Source organism: Clinocottus analis, unplaced genomic scaffold (assembly GCF_023055335.1).
Source record: "Clinocottus analis isolate CAN_PGR_092001 unplaced genomic scaffold, fCliAna1.0.p SCAF_20, whole genome shotgun sequence".
NCBI lineage: Eukaryota > Metazoa > Chordata > Actinopteri > Perciformes > Cottidae > Clinocottus > Clinocottus analis.
In genome coordinates, this window is record NW_027175932.1 from 8,086,265 (window position 1) to 8,099,570 (window position 13,306).

General features: G+C 40.4%; 1 protein-coding gene across 2 annotated transcripts in view; it reads right to left on the reverse strand.

The window, feature by feature from the left end:
• Nucleotides 1-10,766, reverse strand: part of znf800b (zinc finger protein 800b) — a 29,442-nt gene extending 18,676 nt beyond the window's left edge. Inside the window, exon 1 of one of the 2 annotated variants that reach the window (XM_068586858.1) lies at nt 10,593-10,766. The gene's annotated coding sequence lies outside the window, so the exon portion shown is untranslated. Of the gene's footprint in view, nt 1-9,058; nt 9,193-10,592 lie in introns of those variants that run through there. The other variant, XM_068586859.1, reaches the window with a different exon arrangement.
• Nucleotides 10,767-13,306: the final 2,540 nt, after the last annotated feature.

Consider the following 13,306-nt stretch of genomic DNA (forward strand, 5'->3'; position numbering starts at 1 on the left):
TGTCATGTAGCTGTACTGTTTCAAAAAGGCATGCACATGTACGAGGTTCTGCTTGGCAGTTAAAGTAACAAAAGCGAAGAAGAGCAGGTCAGATGATTATATTTCAAAACGTCCAACTACATTACTTCACCAAACAAATTATCTTCCAGAACAATGCAAACACGGAGCCACTTTTGCATTAAGGTCAGATAGCTCTTATTGCCTTGTAATGGAAAATGAAATACTTTGCAAGGTATGGCCCTAAATAAAGAAGCATCATTGTGATTAGGACGAGTTAATTCAAAGAATTCAAACAAAATGTGTAGTTTGTTCTTGAATTCAAAAATAAATTAAACGTTTTAAACCTCTGTAACCACTGGTCTTTCTTTAAAATTGAGGTTGCACACATGAAACAATCGGCTTTAAGTAGCAACGATGAATTAAGAACTGTGCGATAAAATGACAGCAGTCTCTACTTGCAGTGATGGAGAGACACAATTCACATTCAGCATGGAGAGCAGACAGGAGCTTTCAAAATGCTGCTCTTAACTTGTGACATACTACATTCAGGAGACTATTATCTATAGGGGTTAGCAGGATCTGACACTGAGCACCACCAACCACCGATGCATCAAATTGTGTATAAGGTGAAGACACATGAGGGATGCTACAGGTGGAGAATGTGTTTGTGAACTTTACTCGTGAATCATTCCAGCACTCAAGTCTGCCTAGTCAAGGTTTAACTGAAATGAAGACACAATTAATTTATGAGGAAGCTTTAGATAAAAATCATTTAAATTACAGACAAATTAAGAGTAGGAATATAAATGCATTATGCACCTTCTCTGGTTCTATTTATATCAGGGAGGGAGATTAACACTAACCATTAACTATAATGGGAAATGAACACTTTGACCGGAAAGTCTGTCTACCCTGAGAACCAGGATAGAAAAACAAATTCATTTAAAAGGTTATATTTCCTTATGCCACAGAAATAACTAAAAGGCGATGTTCAAGTGGACTCATCCCTCTGTTAGCCTTTTCCTCTCAAAGCAAACATCTCCCTCAGTAGATCTGAGTGGTCCGCATGCTCTCCATATCGGTGGGATTTCCCCTGTCTAAAGATGTCGAGCTCTGGTGAAGACTCTTCGCTGGTCTTCACTGCGAGTGTGAGCTTGAGTGAAATCGATGCTCTGATGTGTGAGTCTGTTAGCCCTGTGGCCCTTGATGACCCATTGAGGGTGTTTATCAGCATTTCACCTTCTGCGTGCTGAGATACAATCCAGCACCCTGTCACACTAATGAGCAGCTACTAAGAATACATATGGATCGGAAATTTCTGAAAAAAAGATTTGTTGATAATGAAAACCTCCATGATTTTCAGTAAAAACGGGTGTTTAACAGAAGTCAAAGGGCCGAGCGCAAGAAAGATTTTGACTTCATATCCTCAACCTCTCTCACTTTTTTCTGGGAGTTTTACTTACAAACGTTCCAACTCGTATTCCCCAAACTGTCCACACCCACTTGTCGTTGCTCATTTCAGCCTGATGAATGTCACCTGTCCATGAGCTTATGAGATTTTCTCATTATTATTATTATTGTCATCAAAAGCATTACCGAAGAGTGAAAAGAAGGTTCAAGTCCTGCTGTCACAAATCAGTAGATAAAAATATAACACTTTTAGCAGTTTCAGTAGTCATATTAGAATATTGTTTTTTTTTGTGAAATTAGATAAAAAGTACTGCTGCCAACAACGTGTCATCAAAGCAGCACTATACAGGACAGGTCATGTGACTATCAGCGCTACCATACAAGAGAATATCATAGCCTACAACAGGTGAGCCTGAGGCACTATATATATATATATATATATATATATATATATATATATATATATATATATATATATATATATATATATATATATATATATATATATATATATATATATAAATAAATAAATATATATAAATAAATATAAGGATGAGAGGCAGAACTTCCAAGTCTGTATTCACCATCAGGGTTGGGAGTAAATTACTGCTCCATGAGAAGAAATCAAGTATTTTGTTCATGAGTAAAAGGTACAATACATATATTAAACATAATTTGAATTTCATATTAAAACTCAAAATTCACTCAGGTTGAGAGATTTTAAGTGTTTTTTTTTCCCTGTGAGGAAAGGCAATCTTCTGTACTTGACTGCACAGTTTCATACTGAAGAGAAAATTCAGAGTGTTCGGAAATTGATGAATGCCACAGATTCAAACAAGTCTGTGGGTACGAGTGTTTTTTGCATCAGGACCCAATGACTGTGCGGACCGAATAAAAAATGTCTGTCACAATAACAAACCAAAAAAGTTACTTTGCTGCCTTCGTTTACATCTACAGTGCTATTTTATATGGTAATCAACTGCTATAATTGTCTCGGGATTCTGAGTCTTATTTGAGTGTGCAACAGCACCAAGAAGGTTGTGAATCCCAACACAAGAACCACCAGTCTAATTACTTTGTTGGAAAGTGTTTCATAAAAACTAGACACGCAGCAGCAGCTTGTCGGTGCTGCGCGGAACATAAGAGCCCCAGTGTGGACAACCGTCTGACAGCATACACAACGCTTTCTTAACGCACTTCCAAAGAGACTATATGTACTATAAAAAAAAACACATTCAGCCACACAAATGCGCCAATAATACACTCACACACTAACACATGGGACTCTCCGGTTTCCGTAGCAACAGACAGACGTGGTGGTGAAGTAGTGACTCCTGTTCTGACTCAGATAATGAGATCGAAGGTGTCCTGGGCTCAAGCCGAGGATGGTTTTCCTCCGTGGTTCAACCCCTCAATCTTCACTCCACACACTGCTTCCTTCAGGATGCTTTCTAATGACTTAGGCATTTAAGATGTATTCCACTTCTGTGCACATTTCAAGTTATTCTAAACTAAATTACAAAACAAGCCAATTAGTCTTATGAGGAACACTGAACATCAATGAGAGAATATCTGCAAACTTACAATTTTGTAGGTGTTAAATACTTTGAAAGCAGTGATTATTAAAGTTCTGACCTTTGATTTTAAGAATCAACACATCCACACAACAACCGCCGAAGAAATTACATTCTTCTAGATGTCCAATGATGTGCTGTGAAAATGTGAGGAAAAACATCATTCCCTGTTCTATACTCGCTGAAAGAGCAATTTCATGAAGATCAATGAAAAAACCTTCCCTCCTTTCTTCTTCCTCGCCGTTATACTTGATGGGTAACTGTTGATGAGCAACGTAAGACAGGAACAATGACCAAAAATAATAATAATATGAGCCCGTAAGAAATTAAAAGGTTGAGATGTGACTGAATGCCTAAGGCAATACAACAAATCCTAAAAATAATGATTTACGGCAACAACAAAAAAACAAGGCATTATCTTCTCCTCAGCTATTCACAATAACAACGCTGAACAAAAGGACAACTACCTGTTAACAGACGCGGCTTCATGACTCACTGAATCAGCCATTTAACTAAATCCATAATTTCCCTGTTGTAAATGTTTGGAAGCCCTAACATACTAACCCTTACACATGATGATATCTTCTTCAATGTTACATACTTTAGACTCAAATATGTTTAAGTTCCATCTCCAGTGATTATCTATAAATAATTTTGTTTATGCCAACCAGAAATCAATTTGTCAAAGCGCTTCTCTTTCGGGAACATCTTTTATTTTAGGAGACAAATCCCTGTTTGCCCTCTCAGAGGAAACAAACGAGGTAAATCCATGTCAGAGTAGCACAACTTTCTCTGCTCTGGAGCCTCAGCTACTCAACGATGTTTCATCGTGTATAGTGTGTGTGTATATATATATATATATATATATATATATATATATATATATATATATATATATATATATATATATATATATATATATATATATATATATATATATATATATAGGGGTACGTTTGTGTATCCACAGCCAATAGATGTGTGTCTGCAATCACCACTCCTTCTCATAGTTATTTCCGATGCCAGTGTGGAGGTGGTCTGACAGGACTTCCTCCTAATGGAGGGACACACCACACACTCACTGGCATGATGCTGACTCCTGGCAGACGCACCGGTGATCCAATCTGACCACAAGGTAGGATGGGAAAAATGCTGTGGCCTACTGACAGAGTTCCTCTGTGCTTACAAATATGCCTTTTTTCTGTCATCATACTGTATTACTGAATGGTGGAGTCCATGTCCTGTGGCTCTGGCCTTTTTACCACCTTATGTCTGGTTCTTCTGAAGTTGGAAATAGGATATGATGAAGCTGTAGGATATGATGATGATAGTATATGATGAAGCTGTTGTACTCTGTCATCTTTTTATTGTCGGCATATCAAGTTGTACTTGACAAAAATAACAATATGCTTATATAAGATGGATGGTATATGTTCTAAAAACATTGAGTGCAATCAATAAAATTACACTGCAGCTTATGTGCAACAACCAGCAGTTGTTTTTTAAGTGACAAGCACCACGTGTTTTACAGAGGAATCACTATCCAGGTTCTCCAAAAAGACTTTATCTTTATCGATGTGAGTCTGACAAGTCTGGTTTTCTGTAATTTACCGCATGTGTCAAATAGCACTTGAGTTTTAGATATGCTTTACTTAGCTAACTGGTGTGTTTGACAAACAGTAAAAACTAATTGAGCATTAATAAAATGCCTGACTTCAGGAAATTGTCAGTGGCAGAAAACCCTATATTGACTTTCAGATATGATTGTCTAATCGTACTGCGGGTGATTGTAACGTCCCATGAGACAACCTAATGGACATGTGCTTATGGACATGACAACAACAACAACAGGTGATCTCATGTACAAACACACACCAGTGGTGCATGATATTTCCAGTGAGGGAATATTACACCACTGTATTACACAAGTGTGTACCACTGTATTTGGAGAAGTCCCAAATAATAATCAGTGGCGACAAATTGCTCTCTGCACAGAATTCTTTGCAAATAGGGGAAATACATCCAAATACACACAAATTACACATACAGAGTTGTGAGCACGCACACATCAACAATTATACAAATTTGGCCTCCAACACAGCAAATTTGAATAGCTGCAAACATGTATTTTAACAATAACGTTTCCCAGATTGAAACATATGCTGTTTTTAGGTCTGCAAGTCAGTTTGATTTTCTGTGATAATTTTATCACCCATTCAATCCAGAACACACTCAGTGGCAGGATGGCCGCTATCCTAAGACTTGGACTTCAAAACCAGATATGAAAGGAAACTTCTGCACCGGCCATTAAGTTTTGATTCTCATCAGAGAAATACCATTTCAGAGCAACGTAAAAAGGAGGCAGCAGCAGGGTGTGGAAAAGAAACTCCAACACAGATTCATATCATAGGAGATGCATAACAAAGCAGCCTGACGTCTTTCAAACCAAACCTCCAAAATCGCATATAAATGTATAATTAAGCACTATAGATGGAGATGTCAACATGACATAGCAAAGGAAAAAGCAGCATTTTCTGTGATATACAAAGGTTATTTTTAATTTTAAAAACTATAAACTGAGAATCTCACTCTGTACTGTTGAGTGTGAAATCAAAATATATGACCGCAGCTTCCTGACTGGCGGATAAGAAGACTAGCAGTCTTACTGGATAACTACTGTAGTTAACTTGCTTATTGACAGGCTGACACAGATGTTCTGGTTGCCTAACTGGGTGGATATATTAATGTCTGTACCTCTGTTTAGCTTGCTGACAGGTTATATGACCAGCATGTTAATGGGTGTTCGCTAACTGACTTAACACATTAGGTTGATATGCTGACTCAGTGACTGAACACGGCACTACATCGTTAAACTGTCTTAATCACACAGTGATATCATTAAACTGGTGAAGTCAACAAACCAATGATACCTGGGAAACTTTGATCAGAGAAGAGAGACAGGCAGTCTTTGCTGCTGTTCAGACAAGGACAAGCAAATATCAGGTTACTGAAACCCACAGGTCTCATGATAATAGGAGGCCGGCCGACGTCAAACGACAAATGGAATGAACGCTGACGATATGGTATATATGAAACAACAATATACAGGCCAATTCTGATAACTTCAGGCCAAGCGGGCCTTCCATTTTATTTGTGTTTCTTATAACCCACTTTGTTATCTACACTCATGTCCTAGTTACCCATTCGTATTCCTCCTCAAGCCTAGACTGACCATCTTTGTTGTGTCAGAAATACTTGTGCTGTAGTGTTTAGGGGGGTGTTGGTAATATACCTGATATGAACTGATCCATTAACTGTACAACACATGTACAGTAGAGACATCTCTATGTTTTAATTTAGACTAAGCCAGGTTTTCTGTCAACATGCTATGCAAAAATAAGTTTCCAGTCAAACTTGGAGTCACACGCAGGCACCAATGAACGTTGAATTCCGAAGTGAATCTCTACCTTAGAGAACAGGTAGCAATCGCTATTCCTTGATTTAGTTTTAAATGCACCTATAACATCAGTGAGTACACTGCCTGACTGCATCTACAGCCTTTTTTTAATCAATGCACAGGAAGTGGATGGAGTCATGTCAATGCAAATATATAACTTTGCCACATAAAATATCATTAGGCAAGATTAGAATAATGTCCAATTCAATGAAATGCTATACATGTGCCCTATTTTAGTATATTATATTGCAATGCTCCCATAATACTGCAGTTTAACATATTCAAAAATGTTGATGCCATATTGTCTTAAAGACAGCTTTTATATTTTAATGTTTTCTACAGATTAACTTACATTGTATTAAGAAGTTGAGTGTGTAACCAATAAACCGGTGTAATTGATAATATATAAACAACATAATTTCCCCTCAGCATAATAGTATAAATGTTTTCCTGGTTGGCTGAATATGCACCTTGTAGTTTGAACATTTCGGGACTTTCTGCGTGGTGAGTTAGTTCTCTGAGCTGTGGTGGAAGAAACCATGCGCAGTGCCCAAAAGCGCAACAGCAACAAATAAAACAACCTGGATATAAACGCCCCGCTCATCTCCATACCAGCAACGCGTGGTGCGCTGTGGATAAAACAACAACGTCGCGAGTGTGTATCCAGAGTCCGACACGTAATTCAATCTCGTTCTCCGCGCTGGTAGTAAAGGACTTACGGTCACCTCCCCATCCAGCGGAAAGACGTGCATCCACCACACACACACACGAGCGACTCCACAAAAGCCACATGCACCGAGCACCATGAGGGAGAGCCGGACGGATATACTCCACCCCGGCCGGCCTGTCGAGCCGTGTGGCGGGTTGAACCGATGTGTGCACGCATCCACTTACGCATCGCAGGCAGGGCGAGGAAACACAACCATCCCGAATAAACCGCGCGATCTTCCGTGTTGATACAGAAATCCCATAAGTCGGAGCACAACTGGAGAGTGAAAGCGCACGGCGATTGTTGCCGCCCGGGTCTGTGTCGATTGGTTCCCTTTCAGCTGGGGCAGCGTCAGCACATACACACACACACACACACAGTCTCCATTTGCAACTCCATCGCCCCCCATGGGCGTGCGAGGCCGCGGGCTGTGACGCAAATGGCACTGGGTGATTTGCAAATGACATATCTTCCTAATTCAGTGTGGTCGCCGCAGGAACTAGTCCAGATCACAAGATACTACACATAAATATCCATCCGATGGTGGGTGACGAGTAAATAAAAGGCGGATGAGCAGTTCGCTCTACGGGGATGCGGTTGCATAACTCAGGAAACTTAACAAAAATGTGCACGGGGCGAAAGATGTGCGGTCTCCACGGTCAGTGTTTGGCCGTTGTTTGTTGTTGATCGTGATGGCCTGCACCGTGACACTCGGCACGCGATCCGTCCCCGACTTTTGGTCACAGGAGGAACCAAGCAGAGCGTACACACAGGGAACCGAGTGGCCTCGCTATGGTGGATGTGTGGCCAGTGCTAGGACGCATGCACGTAGCTGACGGGGGGAAGACAGGACAGCCGGTGTGGGACTTAGGACCGCATTCACAGGCCATAAAGGGCCCGCGTGAATACTATTGTGCTCTTTTATCCAAGAGTCCCCAACTATTTACAAAAGGTTGGCCAACACACACACAAAAAAATATCGCGGCGAAATGGTGGCGGCGGTTACAGCAGCTGCTGCCACTGTGCCCTGCGCAAAGCAAGCAGCACAATCATTGCGCAGCGCCGGTACTTCCCCAGTTTTGTGCAAACTATGTGATTCGTCCAAAAGACTTTTATTTCTGGATCTCATTCAGGCAGTCCTCGTCTGGCGAGCAGCGAACCAGAGCGCAGGGCAGTCGCCGTTCTCATGGCACGATTTGCATCGCCCCCATTATACCCGAAAATCTCTTTTTACACGGTTATATTGTCGGCCTAAAGCCCACTATATTGGACCACAATGGGACAGCTTGACTTGATCAAAGGAAAATCCAAGTACAAAATGCACCTTTCACGCCGTAAAAGAGAGGCCCCCTCATACGGATTGCAGCATGGCAGGGGAGTGCGGCGTAAAAATGAGCTAACCCGAATAAAATACACACAAAGACAAGGTGCAGTGCTCCCACAAAGACGTCCATCGCCACCATGGTAATAACACTAAACCATCCATGGTCATTTGATGTAGCTTGGAGCCGGCGAGGATGGCATTATTATGAATATAAAACGCTGCGTTTTGCGGCTCCGTGCCACCTTTTCCAAGAAGCAGCTTGGCGCACAGGACCGGTGACCCTTCCATCTTTGCGCGTCCTTCTACCGAGCGAAACCACCCACTATCTCGTGTTTTGGCGATTTACTGTCGAATACAACACGTTGCAGTAGGTGATTTCCTCTTTGAGGAGGTGAACGCTGCGTGTAAAGGCTGCTACAAGTCTCTAAAACTATCCCTCTCCCCGCCGCGGCCAGGCAGAAACAAGAGGGCGATGACGCCATTTTCTGCAAAAACAACCATGCTCGGGAAGCCAACGCGAAGGAGGTTTAACCCGCTCCGCAGCGCTCTGGTCCCGCTGAAACGGATTAAAAACAAGTCCTTACCTTGTAAACGTTGGCTGGGTGGTAGGATAGTGTGTTTGAAGAGGTAAAACTACGCGGTTGTGTCTACTTCGAGTCCGGAGATTGTTTATTTCGCCTCCCAGCGTCCCCGGTTCACTCTGAACAAGTTGGTGTGCGAGCCGCTGTCTTTGTGCACCCAGAGGAGCCTCTCAGCATTAAACCAGCCTCTGCATGCGCAAAGGTGCACCCTCTACGTCCGATTCCAGCTAGAAATGTCGGCACTTTAGGGCGACACTGAGAAAAAAATGAAGGATTTGACTGCTTTAGATTGAAGAAAAGTTGATCCCCCCCCCTCCAGCTTTTAACCAAAAGCCGCGGTTGTCGCTGATGTGTCGCCCCCAAACGCGCAACCTTTGAGGACACAGAGCTCTCCACGAGAGTCTACGACGCAAACGCAAGATGAAACTGGGGGCAGATACAGGCTCTCAAAAAACTTCATAGGCTACAAAAACTGAAATATATATATATACATATATATTATTTTTTCCCTAAATCCCCAGTGAAATAAATTCGCCAGAGTAACAATTAGATGACTTAACTAAAAGTGTAATTCAGAACTTTGTGGCCACAAGTAAATGGCGTGCAAGCCTACACGTTGTGTATATATTGTATAGTTCAAGGCAAAAACATAATTCACAATCAAGTACACATTCAACAATAGACCTAGCATACTTTTGTTGAGAAATACTCTCCACATCGGAGACGTTTCCCTTTTTCAGATGCTGGCTGCTGTGGAGCATAAATATGACATCTTCACGTCACTGTGTCAGTGGACACAACTGTTGATGAACTTCTCTTCATTATGACAGGGGCCACTCTGCAGTCCCTCCTGGAGGCCCGTGACGAAACCTTTTCAGCTAAATTAATCACAATGCTGATTCCAGTAGTTGTTTTTGTCTCAAAGCCAATGCAAATAACATCACCTCCGAGTCAATCAATAGTGGACACAACAGACTACTGTTGGCCAATTGTGAATACCGCTAATTGTCATTGACTTTTTTTTAAAGGCATATCTCGATGCACACGTTTACGTTTTAATCACCCAACTCAAAAACGTGTTTAAATGTGTTTAAGATGATCCAAACTAACTGTAATAAAACGTAAAGCTAGCTAGCTGAATTCATTTGGCAATAGTAGAAGTAACGTTAGTTGTAACGTTAGCTGAGTATTTTTACGTCGGATAACGTTACTTAACGAAATCCTCAAAATAACAAACCACGGTGATGTTGAGGGATATCGAGTTAAATAAAAATGTTACAGGTGTTTTTTTCGCTGCATTGCAATCCACTTTGTGCCGTTTCACACCAAAGCTAACGCTAGCTAGCTTAAATCCAACAGCTACAGACAATACTTCGAGGTTAGCCGGGTTTATTTGTCACAACGAGATGTGACACTGCCTCAAAGTAATGTGTTTTTTAAAGAAATAATAACTATAATTAGTCATTTTATTATAGTAGCTAATTGTGGACAGAAAACTAGTGAATGCCATGTCATCCAGAGATAGCAACTGCCTTACCTTGTTCCCAGGTGATTGAACAGAAAGTTCTTGTGGTTTCTCTCACTTCTTATCTGCAGAAAGGATAAAGGACATTTTCAATATGTCCAAGAGTGCACAACTTTAACAGTAACTTAACTGAAAACTAATTTACTTTCAACAGGAACCAAGCTCCATAGGTAACAGAACATTTAGCTCAAGTTAGCTACAGCCAACGTATATTGATCAATTTAAGGTATGTTTTCTGTTTCACCAGAACCTATCACACTTGTTAAAATAATTGGGAACAGCTGGCTCAAATATTTTACATGTAACCTTCAGGGAGAAGATGGTTCAGCTGAGTTTATGCAGGTGTGTGGGGACATTGTTCTGTCTTGGAGGTACTATGGAGGGTGGTGATGGAGATGAGGATGAGGATTAGTGGTATTTGCAGTGACTTGATGAAAGTGTTTCAAGAAAGGGAAATGTAGAATGAGCAGAAAGAATAAAAGACCGTGGTCAAATAAAATGGTTTATAAAACCTCAGTAGTATTAGCTGTGTTAGCACACTTTTATAGAAGCAACGTGTCATTTTCCTCAGTATAAAACATGGCATGTAATATCTGTTCAAATAAGTGTAATATAAATTGTGACACAAGTCGGCCTATAGCTATTTACTTCAGTATCAGGGTATTGAGGGGGTCATGCAACAGATTAATATAACTGTATACAGTATTAGTACTTTAACAAAAGCATTATATATGGGGGCCACACTGTGCAACATAGTCTGTTGAAAAACAAAAGTGTTAACAGTTGGAGTACTTTAGCCTACCGCTACCTATAGATTGATAGTGATTGAGGACAGCATGATTTCCTCTGCAGTTTGCAGGATCTAGGTTAAGATGTGGTCAAATATGCCATAGGCAAGAGAGCCAAACTCTACCCTGGACCTAATTTTAATGAAAAAATGGCACCATTTAAGTGGATTCAAAATGCTAACGGTAAACACAGTAAACATCCCCATTAAACTGTGATTGGATCTCTGCGGTTAGAGATTAAATAAGAGTATAGTTAAGCAAAGTGTTCCACTTGAACTAAGCAGCTATACTTTAACCAGAACAATAAAGACATGTTATTATTGACTCATTATGAACACATTTTTGCGTTACACCTGCTGTAAAAGATCTTTCTACAACATCTTGAGCAAGTCATAAATACATCTTTTTTATCCAGCCACCAGGCTTGGCAGATGTTGATGGATATCACATATGTGTAAAATAATACAAACATGCTCTACCTATCCTGAATGCATCATACAAGTCTAATTTCCAATAAAGAAAAACACTCAACTCATTGAATCCAAAGTGGGTAGAAAGTGGGGGGATTTGAGAAGTTCTATACGAGTTATAATCCCTGCCAGCTCTTTCCTTTAGGCTCATGAGAGCTCACAACAAAAGGTGCCCACCACTATCGTCTATACACAATTAACTAAAGCACCAGCATTATTCCATTATCATAAGAATGCTGTTTGCAATGGGGGGAGAAACTCCTCGGCATTCATGGACGTTGCCGAATAGAGCCCAGAGCTTTTATCTTCTCAATTACATGCAGGCTGCATTTATCACAAAACCTAGTGACATGTTTGGACACTTTTTGCGCATGACAAATAATTTGTTTATGCTGCTAATTTAAATAGCCTGTTTATAATTGCAGCATTGATTACAAGTGGGCCAGGAAGGACTGTTGAAGATGTTATAATGTAGAGTACGATTTGATTCCAGTGGGATCCCCTGAGTAAAAAAAGATGAATTGATTTAACTGAAAAAAACCTTTTAGGCTTCCCATTAGAAGCAAATGTTATATTAAATATCATGGTTGACACATTTGTAAATGTAATGAGAATGCCCAAACATTAAGTGTCAGATTATGTGTGTTCAACTTTCTTACAACATGTGGAATTAGGTACATATTTCATGAAATATTTGATATATTTCCTTAGATGTGTGCATTTCTGATATCCTCGGCAGTCGTGTGGAAGCTGCCGTGATTATGAATTCAGAGAACAACCTATGCAGTAATTGTTCATCCCAGCAGGAGCATCTGAATAAATGAAGAATAAATAAGGGTCGTTCCTTACTTTGAGGTTAACATCATTGGTTCTGCATTGCATTTCTTTCTGAGTGCTTTTGATCTGATATGTTGCTGATGAGATTTGGGGTCGTGTTGGAGGTAAATGACCACAAGGTGTCAATGTTGTTGGTAATGTGTTTTTCCCTCATCTCAGTCCATTAACGTACAAAGCACTGAGTAAAGCAGTGGGTAGAAAATGCCTGCTGGATGTCATGCTCAAATAAATCTAATTGGATGTAGCGATATGTCTGGAGAGCAGTAAAAGATGGTGGTAGAGCCATCTGTACATGTAGCCACAGCCACTGTGCAAAAGTGGTCTTGGCACAGGCCTCTATATTTCAGACTTTACACATACATAACCTCTGTAGAGATGCTCTAAAACTGCCCACCATAACAGTAACATAATGCAATACATACAGTGTGTTTAAGCTGAATCTTTCCCCATAAAAGAAAAACATGTGGAAAATGTTAAGAAAGGGTGTATGAGAAACATCTTAGCACGCTGTAAAAAAAAAACAGGTATCATGAAAAAATAATGCAGCAGCTCCTTTTGTGAACTCCAGTCTAAGATGCAAACGTTGGAGCAATCTGTGGGGCTACACTTCACCGCTCCTCCTGACCATGTC